Raw genomic sequence first — 15,484 nt, 5'->3', positions numbered from 1 at the left:
TCACCTCAGAACATTATTTGAAAATTACTGTATCAAGTTATTTAAAAAGTGACCTGTAATCTCTTGCTTGGGGCAGAGGGTGCATGATGCAGTATGTAGATGGTGTTATATGTAGTTATACACTTGAAACCTGTATGGTTTAGCAAGCCATGTCATCCCAATAAATTCAATAATAATAATAATAATAATAATAATAAAATTAAAAATTATTCCGTACATACATGCACTCACTGAATAATGGTGTACAATGTTTACAAGTGACTACTTAATTATGTTAAGTTTATTTTATTCATTGCAGAATAAATAAGGATAAATATCCTGTAGTTATATTTAATAAGAGTTATGCTTCATAATTGACGCTCTGCCTTGTAGGATTTCTTTTAGGTTAATTTACGTTGATGGTAACAGTAGGCGCCATTTTTACAGAGTAGGGCTACTGCTGAGGCTAGGATTAGGTTTAGGGCTTGGGCTAAATCTAGGGCTAGGTTGAGGGTTAGGTTTAGGGTTAGGGATAAAGCTATGGCTAGGGTTATTGTGAGGTTTAGAGTCTGATATAATGTTAGGGCTAGGGTTAGGTTTAGTGTTAGTGTAAGTGCCAGGGCCAGGTCGAGGTTTATGATTAGAAACAGGGTGAGGGTTCCGGTTTGCTAGAGTTAGGTTTAGTGTTATGATTAGTGCGGAGCTTGGTCTATAGTTAGAGTTAGTGTTACATATAGGGTTAACGCAAGGAACAGGACCAGTGGTGGGATTCGGCCAGTTCGCACCAGTTAGGCAGAACCAATACCTAATATTTTGTTGAGTTCAGCAAACGGGTTTTGTTAAAATGGCACTTGTAATCAGGGTTCTCCCTAAGGTGGGCATCTGGGAAGCCACCCTATGTGGAAATCACATTTTTTACTCTTTTTTAATGTTCATCAGCGCAACAGTATATTCTTTTTTTTTTTTTTTTTTCATTTTTTCATTTTTCTGAAGCTGGAAACGGGGAGAGACAGTCAGACAGACTCCCGCATGCGCCCGACCGGGATCCACCCGGCACGCCCACCAGGGGCGACGCTCTGCCCACCAGGGGGCGATGCTCTGCCCATCCTGGGCGTCGCCATATTGCGACCAGAGCCACTCTAGCGCCTGAGGCAGAGGCCACAGAGCCATCCCCAGCGCCCGGGCCATCTCTGCTCCAATGGAGCCTTGGCTGCGGGAGAGGAAGAGAGAGACAGAGAGGAAAGCGCGGCGGAGGGGTGGAGAAGCAAATGGGCGCTTCTCCTGTGTGCCCTGGCCGGGAATCGAACCCAGGTCCTCCGCACGCTAGGCCGACGCTCTACCGCTGAGCGCAACAGTATATTCTAAGTGCACTTAGTAATGTTCATTCTGTTCATAGGTGAAAAAAATTTGATGTAACTATGCTTGTGATATTTATTTATTCATTTCATAAAATTCATTATACCTTTGATGAAATACTACATTTTAATTTCATCACGTTTGTTACTTTGGGAGGAAGTGAAGACGCCAGTCAAGAAGTAATATAGAAATATCTTAACAGTTCTATTGTTATTTGTCAGGTATTATTTAATATTTTAAAACTCTCTCTTATAACACAGTCTAGTTTTGTGTACCTCTTTTATTGTTCTTATTTAAGTATTAAATGCATAAAATAACAAACTACCTTTCAGAATATTGGTTTTTTTATACTTAAAATGGTCATTAAAGAAGAAACCCAGTTGTTAAATTATTTGAATCCCACCACTGGGTTAAGGCATGGAATTAAAATTAAGGTTTAGGTTAGAATGAACAACTAGCCCTGGCCGGTTGGCTCAGTGCTAGAGCATCGGCCTGGCGTGCGGGGGACCCGGGTTCGATTCCCGGCCAGGGCACATAGGAGAAGCGCCCATTTGCTTCTCCACCCCCACCCCCTCCTTCCTCTCTGTCTCTCTCTTCCCCTCCCGCAGCCAAGGCTCCATTGGAGCAAAGATGGCCCGGGCGCTGGGGATGGCTCCTTGGCCTCTGCCCCAGGCGCTAGAGTGGCTCTGGTCGCGGCAGAGCGATGCCCCAGAGGGGCAGAGCATTGCCCCCTGGGGGGCAGAACGTCACCCCTGGTGGGCATGCTGGGTGGATCCCGGTCGGGCGCATGTGGGAGTCTGTCTGACTGTCTCTCCCTGTTTCCAGCTTCAGAAAAATACAAAAAAAATAAAAAAAATAAAAAAAATAGAATGAACAACTAAGGTGGCACAATGAACACTTGATGCTTCTCATCTCTCTCCCTTCCTGTCTGTCTGCCCCTAACTGTCCCTTTGTCTCTCTCTCTCTCTCTCTCTCTCTCTCTCTCTGTAGCAAAAAAAAAAAAAAAGTTTAGGGTAGAGTTATGGTTAGAAAATAAAAGTTATTTCTAGCTGATTTGGTGGCAGTGTGGTCAGTGCCTCAGAGCCCAGAATCAGTATTTAGGTTGCTCTGGATTCAAATCCTGCCTCTAATTTATACTAGTGATATTAATTTTGACCACCTAAGTTCTTTGGCTCTTAGTGTCCTCATGTACAAAATGGAGCTTAACAGTAATACTCATTGTATAGAATTGTGTAAAGACTCCGCGAGATAATTAATGTAAACTGTGTAGTTGAATATAGATTAGATAGATAGATGATAGGTAGATAAATGGATCAATAAATATGATTTGCTAAATTTTGTTAGGATTTTTGTGTGTGGGAGATATTGGTGTGTAGTTTTATTTATTTTTGATATTCTTGACAGATTTTGATATAGGCTGACATGAAAAGTGTTGGAAAAGTTTATTTTTATATTATGAAAGTTTCTGTTAAGATTGGTGTTATTTCTTCTTTTTTTTTGGTTTTTGTATTTATCTGAAATAAGAAGTGGGGAGGCAGTCAGACAGACTCCCGCATGCGCCCGACCGGGATCCACCCAGCATGCAATTCTCAGCCCCTCTGGGGAGTTGCTCGCTGCAATTGGAGCCATTCTAGCACCTGAGGCAGAGGCCATGGAGCCGTCCTCAGTGCCTGGGCCAACTTTGCTCCAATGGAGCCTTGGCTGAGAGAGTGGAAGAGAGAGACAGAGAGGAAGGAGGGGGTGGGGGTGGAGAAGCAGATGGGTGTTTCTCCTATGTGCCCTGACTAGGAATCAAACCCAGGACTTCCACATGCCAGGCCAACGCTCTACCACTGAGTCAAATGGCCAGGGCCTTATTTTTTCTTTTAATGTTTTATAGATTCCTCCTGTGAAGCCATCTGGGTCTGAATTTTTTTTCTTTTTGTAGGAATATAGCTAATCATAAATTTTTTAAACAGATATCGTTAATAATAGAGGAAATTTATAATAATAGAAGAACTTTCATGTAGCTTTCCACAAATCATCTAAAATGTTGGTTAAATATATAACATGACATTTTACATTTTATTTACTTGAAGATTGCATCTGAGATTCTTCTACTTTGTCTAATCAATCAGAATCTAGGTGAATAATTCAAATGGCTAATTTTGTAACTTAAGACTTCCATGAGCTTGTTCTGAGTCAATAAATGTGACATGTAACTTTGATAGATAGATAGATAGATAGATACATAGATAGATAGATGATAGATAGATGTGATAGGTGGATAGATAGATAAATAGCTGAAAAAATTGACATATAGCATGCCTAAGAAAAAAAGACAAAAACTAAATCACTTAATTCTTATTAATAAATGTGAAATGAGAAGCAGCAATATTTATAGAATATTGTTCAAAACAAAAATAATTCAGCCTGACCTGTGGTGGCACAGTGGATCAAATGTTGACCTGGAATGCTGAGATCCCTGGTTCAAAATTCTGGGCTTGCCCAGTCAAGGCACATATGGAAGTTGATGCTTCCTGCTCCTCCTCCCCTTCTCTCTCTCTCTCTCTTCTCTAAAATGAATAAATAAATAAAAATAATTAAAAAAAATAAAAGCACATGAAATGTTTTAAAAAATAATTCAGGCAATAGATTCTGCCATCATGAACCTCAGAATTTTGCTGAGCAGGTGTGATATATATAAATGAGGCAACAGAGAATTATGGTTGAGTCTAACAGTGGCCTTGGAAGCAGAAGAGTAGTTGGAGGAAGAGATAAAATGTGATGTCCTTTATCTTTAAATAAACTTGTTGATTGTTTTGAATAGTCACAAATCCTTACTTCTTTCACAGTGGAGGCCTCCACTAGTCACTTCACGAATTCACAGCTAAAGTGAAATAAGTCAGTCAGAGAAAAACAAATCCCACATAATCTCACTTATATATGTGGCACCTAATAAACAAAACAAACCGGTGAACAAAATAGAAACAGAGGCATGGATACATGGAAAAGATTGACAGCTGTCAGAGTGGGGGATTGGGAGGCTGGATGAAAGAAACTGAATAGATTAACTAAAAAACTTATATACATAACACATAAACACAGAAAACAGTGTGGGGATAGCCAGAGGGCAAGGCGGCTAGGGTAGGTGAAGGTGGGCAGGGTGGGGAAAGAGACTTTGCTTGGGGCCATGTGCAGATGATGTTTTATTAAGTTGTACACTTGAAACCTATATAGTTTTGTGAGGTTTTTTTTGTATTTTTCTGAAGTTGGAAACAGGTAGGCAGTCAGACAGACTCCTGCATGCACCTGACCGGGATCCACCAGGCACGCCCACCAGGGGGCGATGCTCTGCCCATCCGGGGCGTTGCTCTGTTGCAACCAGAGCCACTCTAGCACCTGAGGCAGAGGCCACAGAGCCATCCTCAGCGCCCGGGCCAACTTTGCTCCAATGGAGCCTTGCTGCGGGAGGGGAAGAGAGAGGAAACCTATATAATTTTGTGAACAAATGTCACCTGAATAAACTCAATTAAATAAAAAAGGAGCCATAGCTATTTGCTAGAATTAGCATCACTGTTTTAAAGATGAGAGAAGTAAAGCACATGTCAGTTAAAAAACTACCCAAAGTCACATCACAATTTGTCCTGGGATTCATTTGTTCCGAAATGTCATGTTTTCCCCACTACTTCATGTTGTCAATCCACCTTCTCTAATTTGATATGTTCTTTTTATTTTCTGTTTCTCTTTAAATAAAAGTAATTCATCATGGGAACCTATATGACTGTGTCACTGAAAATTTGTATTTTGCAATATACCACTTAAAGTTCAAAAAACTTTATTTGAAAAACAATGTAAAAGATAATAGCAAAAAAAATGTGTTATAAATATGTCTATAATGAAACATTTCTGTATGATTCTCAAACAGCCTCTGAAGGAAATTTTTAGAAATTCTAAAGTTTTGGAAAATAATTGCAGCTTCTAAGGTCTACAGGATATATTTTTTCAAGCTGATTTCTTACAAGGAAAATATACATAAATGCACAAATTCTGGTGCTTTATAGTTAAAGAAGAAACTAAAAACCAGTCTGTTTTATTGCCATTATTTTCAAAAGTAATCCTTTATTATTTTTTAATTTTATTTAGAAAATTAAATTTAACAGCGTATTATTTTTGCAAATAAAAATTGGCTTTCAATTTTCTGATTCTGAAAGAGAAAAGATGCCATCTAGTGAGCTAAACACACATTAATGTAAGAAAGTATTGAGGGAACACTGCTTTTACACAGTGATAAATCAGACAGAATTATAAAGAGTTTCTAGTAACCCTATTTATAGATTTAACAGAGCTGATGTTTAATAAGAATAGTTAATTACAATAAAATCACTATATCTTCATCCATAATTTCCCTTGTTATCTTATAATTTTGTATCTTTTTCTGTGTTTCATTTAGTTAACTGTCATATCCGCTCAAGTGGATGTACACTTCTGAGAAACAGGGTTCTTTGATGTTTATTTTTGTATCCTGAAAATACCTGTGTAAAAAAATGGGGAGATTAATGGGTATTTTATAAATTTTTGAATCAATGAATAGTTTTGGGGGGTTATTTTTGTTTGTTTTTAAGTGAGAGGAGGGGAGACAGACAGACTCCCGCATGTGCCCTGACCGGGATCCACCCAGCAACCCATCTGGGGCCAATGTTCAAATCAACCAAGCCATCCTTAGCACCTGGGGATGATATTTGAACCAACTGAGCCACTGGCTATGAGAGAGGAAGAAAGAGAGAAGGGGGAGGGGGAGAGGAGCAGATGGTCACTTCTCATGTTTGCTTTAACTGGGGATTGAACCTGGGACGTCTGGATGCCGGGCCAATGCTCTATCCACTGAGCAACCCAGCCAGGGTCTCAAGGAAAAATTTACTTTGCTTCTTTATAGAGAACTCACACAAGGTACATCATTAGCAAATAGAAGAGGGATCTTCTGAGTCCTATTTATTACTTTTTGACCACCCCATATGTTGTATTGCTTCACAAGATTTCAAGGAAGAAATGGAAAACTTGTGTGATTTAGTTATTTGTGTGTTTTTATAGGTTATTCATTTAAGGTGTTATTTTTCTCTGTGAAAGTTCTCTACACCTCTATAATTAATTCTATATCCATTCTTGCATGTTTTTCCAGTAAGTGTGGTTTTAAACTATGGACTTTCCATTACATTCTGTGTATAATCAGTCACTGTGTATTTAAATACCTTCTAAAGCAGAGAGGTCTCTCCATCTCAGGTGCTGAAAATAGCTTGGTTGCAAGCATGGCCCCAGATGAGCAGAGCATCAGCCCCAGACGGGGGTTGGTTGCCGGGTGAATCCTGGTTGGGGCACATGCAGAAGTGTCTCTCTCTCTCCCTTCCTCTCACTTGGAAAAGAAGAAGAAAAAATTATTTTTTAAATGACAGATAGTACTCAAAAAAATGTCAAAAAGGAAAAAGAAAAAATTAAAGGGATGGTATTCTAATATTCTAAGGAAACATGAATAAAAATGGAGAAAGATATAAAATTTCTATTTATGAAATAAGTCCCTAGTATGTGTTGAATGTGACCTTATTGGAAATTGGTTTTCTTTACAGATGTAATCAAGTTAAGTCGTAAGAGATTAGAATGGGCACTAATCCAATGACTAGTGTCTTAAGAGAACAGGAAAATCCAAACACAGAGACGGAACCACAGGAAGAAGACCATGTGAGTACAGAGGCAGAGATTGGTATGATAGATCTGTAAGCCAAGGATTGTCAGCAACCTCCAGAAAGAAGAAGAGGGGCACGGAACAGATTCTTCCTTAGAACCTTGGGAAGGAGCTTGGCCCTGCCGACACCTTGATTTCAAACTTCTGGCCTCCAGAGCTGTAAATAAATTAATTTCTGTCATTTTAAGCCACTCGGTTTGTAGTACTTTGTTATGGCAGCCATTGGAAAACTAGTGTAACAACTAGAGTGGGTAACAAAGGTCAAAGCAAAATATCGACAGTGAGTGGCAAGCACTGGGCTCTTCTGGAAAAAACAAACAAACAAAAAAACCTTTGGAAGATTATTATGGAGGAACATGGGTACAGCAACCATTTGGAGTCATCTCCCATCATCCTTGTATAAAAACTAGATCCTGAGGTCAGCATCCTTCCTGAGCTCTCTAATAAAATGTTGATAAACTACATGTTACTGAGGAAGGCAGACCTCAGAATCTTCTAGAGGCAAAAAAAAAAAAAAAGAGAGTTTATTTGGGTGTTAAAAATGTAAATGTTTATAGAAGAATCTCAGATCCTCCTTAAGAATCTAGCCTGCAAATTAACAGAATACTGTGTTGCCTTTTGTCAAAACTACAGAAACAGCAAAATTAAAACCACCAGATCAATAAAATAATAATTAATAAAAATGTATTGTGTATATAAGAACAGTTTGAGTCTGGCCAGGCGGTGGCGCAGTGGATAGAGCGTCGAACTGGGATGCGGAAGGACCCAAGTTTGAGACCCCGAGGTTGCCAGCTTGAGCGCAGGCTCATCTGGTTTGAGCAAAAAGCTCACCAGCCTGGACCCAAGGTCACTGGCTCAAGAAAGGGGTTACTTGGTCTGCTGAAGGCCGCGGTCAAGGCACATATGAGAAAGCAGTCAATGAACAACTAAGGTGTTATAATGCGCAATGAAAAACGAATGATTGATGCTTCTCATCTCTCCGTTCCTGTCTGTCTGTCCCTGTCTATCCCTCTCTCTGACTCTCTCTCTGTCTCTGTAAAAAAAACCAAAAAAAACAGTTTGAGAACTGGGAGCTGTTAAGCCCAAAACCGATATGAAGCTCAGGGCCATGATGCTACAGGATGGCTTCTAAAGTCAAAATGAGGAAGTTATTTAATCTTGACAATGATTACTTTTTCCAATGAGACTTCTCAGAAAGCAGGGGGTAGGTTAAAAGTGATTACTTTGTACTATTTTTAGGAAGATGACTTAAATTCTTTTATGTTTATCAGAGGCATTTCAAAAGAAAGCCTAAATTTCACTTATGTTGATGAAATAAGCTATGTTTCATTTTGCCTCTGTGGCTTTGATGGTGTTGTTTGCTCAGGGCATTTTCAAGTCTGGTTTCCACTGTGTATTTTACTTTAACATAGGTTATTGTCACTACAGCAGGCCAAAGTGCTCTGCGTCTCTAGTCCGGATGCGGATTATTCCTGGGTAAATTCTGAGGAGTTACGTGCCTTGACAGTAAGTGTGCCACAGCGCACACTTTCTTCTGCAGAGAGAAGAGTGAGGATGCCTCAGGAGCACAACCCCTTTGGGAGAGAACACACTGTGTTGCTGTGGGATGAGAAGGGGTGTTCTCTTCAGGAATGAAGACACTGCACTGCGCCTGCACCTCACTGGAATGAGCAGAATCTTCTGTGAAGCTGTTCAGAGTCCAGCAGTTGCTCTTATCAGCACAGCCAGAAAGCCTAGGCCAGGTCCTTTCTGGGGGACCCACACCCTCCTCTCTCCTCCTCCTCCAGGACTTTCATGGGGGAGGGTAGAGCACCACATTCTCCCCTGCTTCTCTGTGCTCAAGATCCTCTTCTTTTACGTTTTCAGTACCCTCCCACCCAACCAACTCCGCTGTCCCCTTCACAAGCCCTTGGGTCCTTTCACACCAGAGCAAAAACAAATCAGAAAAAAAACTGTGCGTGTTTCTTCTGCTTCCACCCTGCCACAGCTTTTCTGAAGAGGAAGGTGGGGACGGGGACGCAGTGCAGACTCAGTGCAGAGTCCCCATTCCTGACCCTTTCTCATCCCACAGCAACACAGTGTGTCCTTTCCCAAAGGGGTTGTGCTCCTGAGGCGTCCGCACTACTCTCTGCAGAGGAAAGCGTGCGCTGTGGCACACTTACTGTCAAGGCACTTAACTCCTCGAGAATTTACCCAGGAATAATCCGCATCCAGACCAGTGACCCAGAGCACTTTGGCCTGCTGTAGTGACAATAACCTATGTTAAAGTAAAATACACAGTGGAAACCAGACTTGAAAAATCCACTGTAAAGAAATCTTATAATGTTTTCTAAGAAATTATATATACATCTTCCTCTTACTGGGCTTGGGCACAGCTGTTCTGGTGTCCTGTTCCACTTTTCAGTGGGTTTGTTTGCCAACAACATCACATGTCTTTATAAGTGTTATATTAGGGATGACTTTGTTATTTTTTGAAATCACTGTAGCTTTTCTAGTTCCTTCTCCAGCCCACATAGTTTTAAAAATAAATACATCTACTTTTTTTTTTTACACCAAAGGAAGTTCTACAAATTATTTTATCATTGAACAGTTCATCATCAACATTGTCAACTGATGGTCACTGGCGCCAACTCAACATCAACAGGAACCCCTAATTTGGGGTGCAATGAAGGTTACTTTATTGAGAGCAAGCAGCTCAAAGGTAGTACAGCATGGCTGTGAAAATAGCATTGCTGTTGAACACCTCACTAGTGCTACAGTGCAGCTGTGTAAACAGCATGATGGGAGACCCCTCCAGGGCCAAGTCTCTCATCAGCTAGGCAGCTGTGCACCAAGTTCGTTTTGTCCACTCCGAATCAGCTATAGCCAGGAAAACACGCCACCAATCTTTGGTGGAAAATGCACTCCCCAGCGGAGGGAAGCTGCTTGTATAAATAGAAGTCCTTGCCTCTGGTCCCTGATTGGTCAGAATAGAGCCACTCTGATTGGTCAGAATGGGAAAAGCCTCAGTCCTATTGGTTGAAATAGGACTCTGGGAACCTCCTTCATAAAGGCTGTCTCAGATGGCAGAAACAGTGCAGGCAGGCAGTTAGCACAGAGGCTTCTCAGTGAAGTGCAGTTTGTGTGAGAGGCCACTGAACAGAAATAGCTCCTAGGCGGGTTTATTTATTTACTTTTGAGGGTTTTTATGTTGGGTTTGTTTGTTTTAAATTTGAGCCCAGCTTGCTCCAGGATCCCTTCTTGTATGTTTCTGTTTGTATTTCGGGGTTCACAACATTTACCTCATTTAAAAAACAACAGTATTGCATTGTACTGGAACTTAATTTAGTAAATGGCCATGAATTATCCTCCTTTACACTTTTTGTTATTATGATAAGTAATGCTGAAATAAATAATCATATAACCACGCATGGATTTTCACCAATGTTCCCCACACCTGTGTTGTATGTGCAGACAGAATTCGGTTAACTTTTATTTGGTCACATATATCAGTCATTTCCCTTATGGCTTCTGGGCTTTGTATGCTTTAGAAGGACCTTCTCCATTCAAGATTATAGAATAAAAACTATTCATTCATATTTTTGTGCCAGTACTTTTAGTTTCCGTTTTATAATCCACGCCGGTTTTAGCCCGAAGAATGTTCTAAATCCTCGCGGGAGCTGGGGGAATCACGCAGGCGGCTCTAGAAAGCCGTGCCTCTGTAACTCCTGGGAATTTTCCACGTTGGGGCCGGAGACCAGTCCAGGAATCATATGGAAAACCTGCCCAACTGTCCTTAGCATTCTGGCAGCGACGATGCCAAGGACCTGGTGAAAACACTTTCCCATCCCACCTGGTGCTGCAGGGGCCCCGCTGTGGAAGAGGAAAGCTCTGAGGCGGACTCCAGAAGCTGATGATGCCCAGCAGAGGCACATGATATTCGAAGTAGGACTAAACACATTTATGGGGACTACTGGTCTAAATTTCAAAAAGATATTTTGCATGCTGCGTCATTTAACGATTAACTTCAGGGATTTGGATTGCAGAGTAGAGGAGACCTGGGCCCTGTCTTGGATGGAAGGTTAGGAGACAGAGAGCCTGGGAGAGAAGCCTTCCGCACCACCCGGTGTGCCAGAGCAGAGTTGTAGGATGGGAGCCAGAGAACACTCATCGCTTCCGCACCTTTCAGGAAGGGACAGGATCCCAGTTTCTGGGGGCCCAAAGTGGGGCGTATGCCTCTCTTACTTCCGAAGTCTTGCCTGGCTTCAGAGGAATAACCAACTGTCTCTCATTTCCTCCAGCCCTTCTGGCTGCTCATTATCCCTTTGTGGGCTCATCCTTCCCTTCCTGGACTTTGAGTGTCGGAGTTGTTGAAAGCTCAGTGCTGGGCCCTTCCCTCTTCTCCCTTACACTCTAGACCAGGGGTCCCCAAACTACGCCCTCAGGCCGGATGCGGCACCCTGAGGCCATTTATCTACCCCCTCCGCACTTCCGGAAGGGGCATCTCTTTCATTGGTGGTCAGTGAGAGGAGCACTGTATCTGGCGGCACCCCAAAACGCTGCGTAGCTCAGGTATACTACTACTTCCGGAGACGCAGGACTCACGCCTCACCACCCCGGAAGTGCATATGACGCACATCCGGTCTGCGGCTGTGGCGCCCCACATCACCGGAAGCAGTGTGAAATAACAGCAGAAGTAGGAAGGCAAAGCGCTATAACCATTACTACACAGTACAATGGCCCCCATACTCCCCCAAATGTACAACAACATAATGGCCCCTATAACCTCCCTTTGCACAAAAGTCTGCCCCCACATTACTACACACCATGTTTCCCCTATTATAAAGCCCTGTCTTATATTAATTTACCCCCAAATGACCGGGGCTGTCTTATTTTTAGTTCCCGTTGAAATACTGGTCAGTTTGTTGATTTAAATTTACTTTTTCTTTATTTTAAATATTGTATTCCTATTTTGTTTTTTACTTTAAAATAAGATACATACAGTGTGCATAGGGATTTATTCATAGTTTTTTTATAGTCTGGCCCTCCAACGGTCTGAGGGACAGTGAACTGGCCCCCTGTGTAAAAAGTTTGGGGACCCTTGGTTAGACCCGCACAGGTTCTTGCCCTCCTTTTGTTCCTTGGTGTTCCCTGCCCCAGCGCCTGCTGCTGTCTCAGCCAACTGTGCAAGTCTGATCCTGAGTCAGCCTGGGCTCCTCCCTCCCCCTCACCTGCCCTCACATGGGTCCATAAATGTGTCAGGTTGGCCTGTGCCCTTTGGAGGCCCCCGGAAAAGGTGCTGTCCGCCCCGGGGTCGTCTGAGTGGCGGTGAGGACAGAGTCACCACATGTGAGGTCCGAGCCCGGACGATCAGCCAGCCCCGGCTTAGGCGTCCGTCATTGGAGGAAGAGACCGCCTCTAGGACAACTCCTGGAGCAGAAGCAGCAGCTGGAATAGCGCCGCAACGCGCGCTCCTTTTCTCTGCGGGCTGACCCTTCTCGGCCATTTCTGCTCCTCCGCGGTTTAGGACTTTCCAACTTGGAGGTTGAATGTTTCAAGCGTAGTTCATTAAATCATCCACCTTCCTTTGATTCAATCCAGATTTTCAGGTCAAATTTCTCGGCTCCACGGCTGCGCGGGGGCGGAGGCGGCGAGCGGAGGAGGACGCGGCGAGCGGAGGAGGACGCGGCCGCTGCAGTGCCAAGTAGTGGAAGCGGGTGCTCTTCGCTCCGGCGCTGGGGCTGAGCCCAGCTACTGGGAAGCAAGGACGAGGAATCGCCAGTGCGGCCCGCGGTCCTCCTGGCTCCGCGGCTTCCCCTGCGCGCCTGGGACCTGGAGCAGCTCCGGGCCAGGGGGCGGCGGCGCCAGCTGCTCTTCCAGGTGCAAGTACTAAATTGAGTAACTACAACAGAGATTAACGCAAAGTCTAAATTATTTCGTCTTTGGAACTTTTTAGAAAGTTTGCCAACATCTGCTCTAGAGTAGTATTTTTAGTGAATTTTGCCACTTAAAATAAACCTCTTTTGAGTAAAGGTGAAACTAACTAGTTTTTATCACTCTCAATCATCTTGGTTAGAATAAACGCGGAGACACAAAATGTGCAGTTATTACTGTACTGGGGAGAAGAATCCACCTGCTGCCTGTTTTCATCTAAGAAATAATCACAATTCAGTGTAACTGAAATACAACACCCATCTGTATTGGCATCAGCTGTAAAAACTGCTAGGTATTCGCGCCTCAAAATGGTATGTCTGAAACTAAAATTATTTAGCTTGCACTTTGATTTGGGGACATCTCTTTTGACTTTGACAGTGTTTGCTGGTCAGGAGAGAGATCAGAACGCAGCCTGAAATGGTCCTTGATTCTTCCAAGGGATGGTTGTTGGGATGCTTACATTCTGGAGAAACGCCCTAAGTGTAGGCTACTTAGGATCTAAACTCCTTTGGATCTTGTCTGTAGACTTTGAATTTGCATTTTCTGGTGTTTGGCTCCTTCACCTTGGCCATCTGTGCGCAAGCAAAATTTAGCAAGGATCAAGGGCTTACTTTCAAGATGTGCTAGTGAGATTTGTCTAGGGAATCTAATAGAATTCTATGTAAGAATCAAATAACGATGTGGTGTGTAGATGGTGTTGTACTGAGTTGTACACTTGAAACCTGTATGGTTTGGTGAACCATGTCAAACTAATAAATTAAAAATATTCTTTTAAAAAAGAATCAAACCATATTAAAATTCTATTAAGAATATAATCTATTACATTTTATTTAAGTTAGGAGTTCAGAGCCAGTCAACTGAGAAATCTATAATACATATAAACATCTCTGATAAAGATATTATAGAATAATAGAGACATTTAAAGAAATTGAACCAGTATAATTTCCTCTTGATTGTATTCACTCATCTTATTCATATTGTTGATATTCCTCAGGTCCTATCCTTTGAAACTTGTTACCTGATGTCATTTCCCAAGGAGAGTTAACAGCAACCTAACTTAACCTGAAGTGGGAAATTTGACCTGAAAATCTGGATTGAATCAAATGAAGGTGGATGATTTAATGAACTAAGCTTGAAACATTCAACTTCCAAGTTGGAAAGTCATAAGCAAATCCTGCAGACAACTTTTCTACAGATAGGTACACCATGTTATGTTGAAGAAGCATCCACTCCAACAGGGGAGAAGTTTATAGTCATGAGAAAATAATGGCTTTTTAAAGGGACCACCTTGCAGTACTCCGTAGAAGATCTAAGAGAGAGTTAGGTTTATTTCTAAGTTTTACATTATTTAAAAAGAAAGTGAATTTATGTGTTCCAGTCAGTCTAATTAAGGAGCAGTCATGTTTTCATGCACTGATTGCAGGCAACTTTTTTTATTTTTAAGTGAAAGTAGGGGAGATACAGAGACAGACTGCCTGCCACATGTGTCCTATGGGGATACACCTGGCAACCCGGTCTGGGGGTCCCCTCTAACCGAGCTATTTTTAGCACCTGAGACAGGGGCTTGGAAAGTGCTAGAATTAATGAGCCATGGCTGCAAAAGGGGAAGGGAAAGAGAGAGAGAGAGAGAGAAACTGGAGTGGGAGAGGTAGAAGCAGATGGTTGCCTCTCCTGTGTGCTCTGAATGGGAATTGAACCTGGGGGTCTGCGTGCTGTTCGATGCTCTATCCACTGAGCCAACCGGCCAGGGCTGCAGGCAACTTTTTTTGATGTGACATTTTTTTTAGCCAGAAAACCCAAGAGCCTGTGTCACCACCCGTGTCACAATTTAAGTGCAGTTACTATTATTAGTGAGATACTATTTGCTGTACTAGCACTGTAAATTTATAACTCCAACTGAGTTTGAAGAACACTAGTCTATTTATAAATATAAGGTCTACCGGAAAGTTCTGTTTTTGGAATAAAACAAAATACAAATTTTTCTTACTGTCAATAAACTTTATTAAATAATATATTTCCACACCAATCCTATCTTCCGAATATGGTCCAAAATGGTTTGCTGAGCTGAATGAAGCCTTTCTGCGATCTCTGATGTTGTCAGAAAAGGATCTTGCTCCAACATGGTCTTAACAACATTATCAATCAAAGATGGTCGCCCAGAACATGGCTTATCAGAAAGGTCGAAATCACCTGTTTCGAATTTTTCGAACCATCTTCTGCATGTCCTATCAGAAACTGTACCTTAATCAAACACTTTCAATAAATTTCTACATGCTTCTGTAGCATTTCTTCCTTGTTGAAATTCATATACAATACAGTGGCGTAAATGAACTTTATCAGTAGCCATGGGTACACTATCGCTTCACACATAAGACTAACGTGAATCAACTTTGTTTTAGTTAATTTGCTACGTCAGTATGTATACATTAAGTGATAAAAATAGGCACATATGAGCCAAATATGTGCTTACGTGTCGAAACTTGTTGTGATAGAAATGGACAGAACTTTCTGGTAGACCTT

The 15,484-nt window shown here is 42.0% G+C and overlaps 1 long non-coding RNA gene across 2 annotated transcripts; it reads left to right on the top strand.

Moving 5' to 3' along the window:
- The first annotated feature begins 12,308 nt into the window (after positions 1 to 12,308).
- Positions 12,309 to 15,142, top strand: LOC136315394 (uncharacterized). Of its 2 annotated transcripts, none has more exons than XR_010727491.1 (3): positions 12,309 to 12,910; positions 13,107 to 13,256; positions 13,959 to 15,142. It is a non-coding gene; the product is annotated as an uncharacterized lncRNA (long non-coding RNA). The 2 variants fall into 2 exon arrangements; XR_010727490.1 differs by having other exon boundaries at positions 13,107 to 13,275.
- The last annotated feature ends 342 nt before the right edge of the window (positions 15,143 to 15,484 follow it).

The sequence above is a fragment of the Saccopteryx bilineata genome, chromosome 11 (genome assembly GCF_036850765.1).
Source record: "Saccopteryx bilineata isolate mSacBil1 chromosome 11, mSacBil1_pri_phased_curated, whole genome shotgun sequence".
NCBI lineage: Eukaryota > Metazoa > Chordata > Mammalia > Chiroptera > Emballonuridae > Saccopteryx > Saccopteryx bilineata.
The sequence above is the reverse complement of the archived record's forward strand: the minus strand, read 5'-3'. Positions and strand labels throughout refer to the sequence as shown.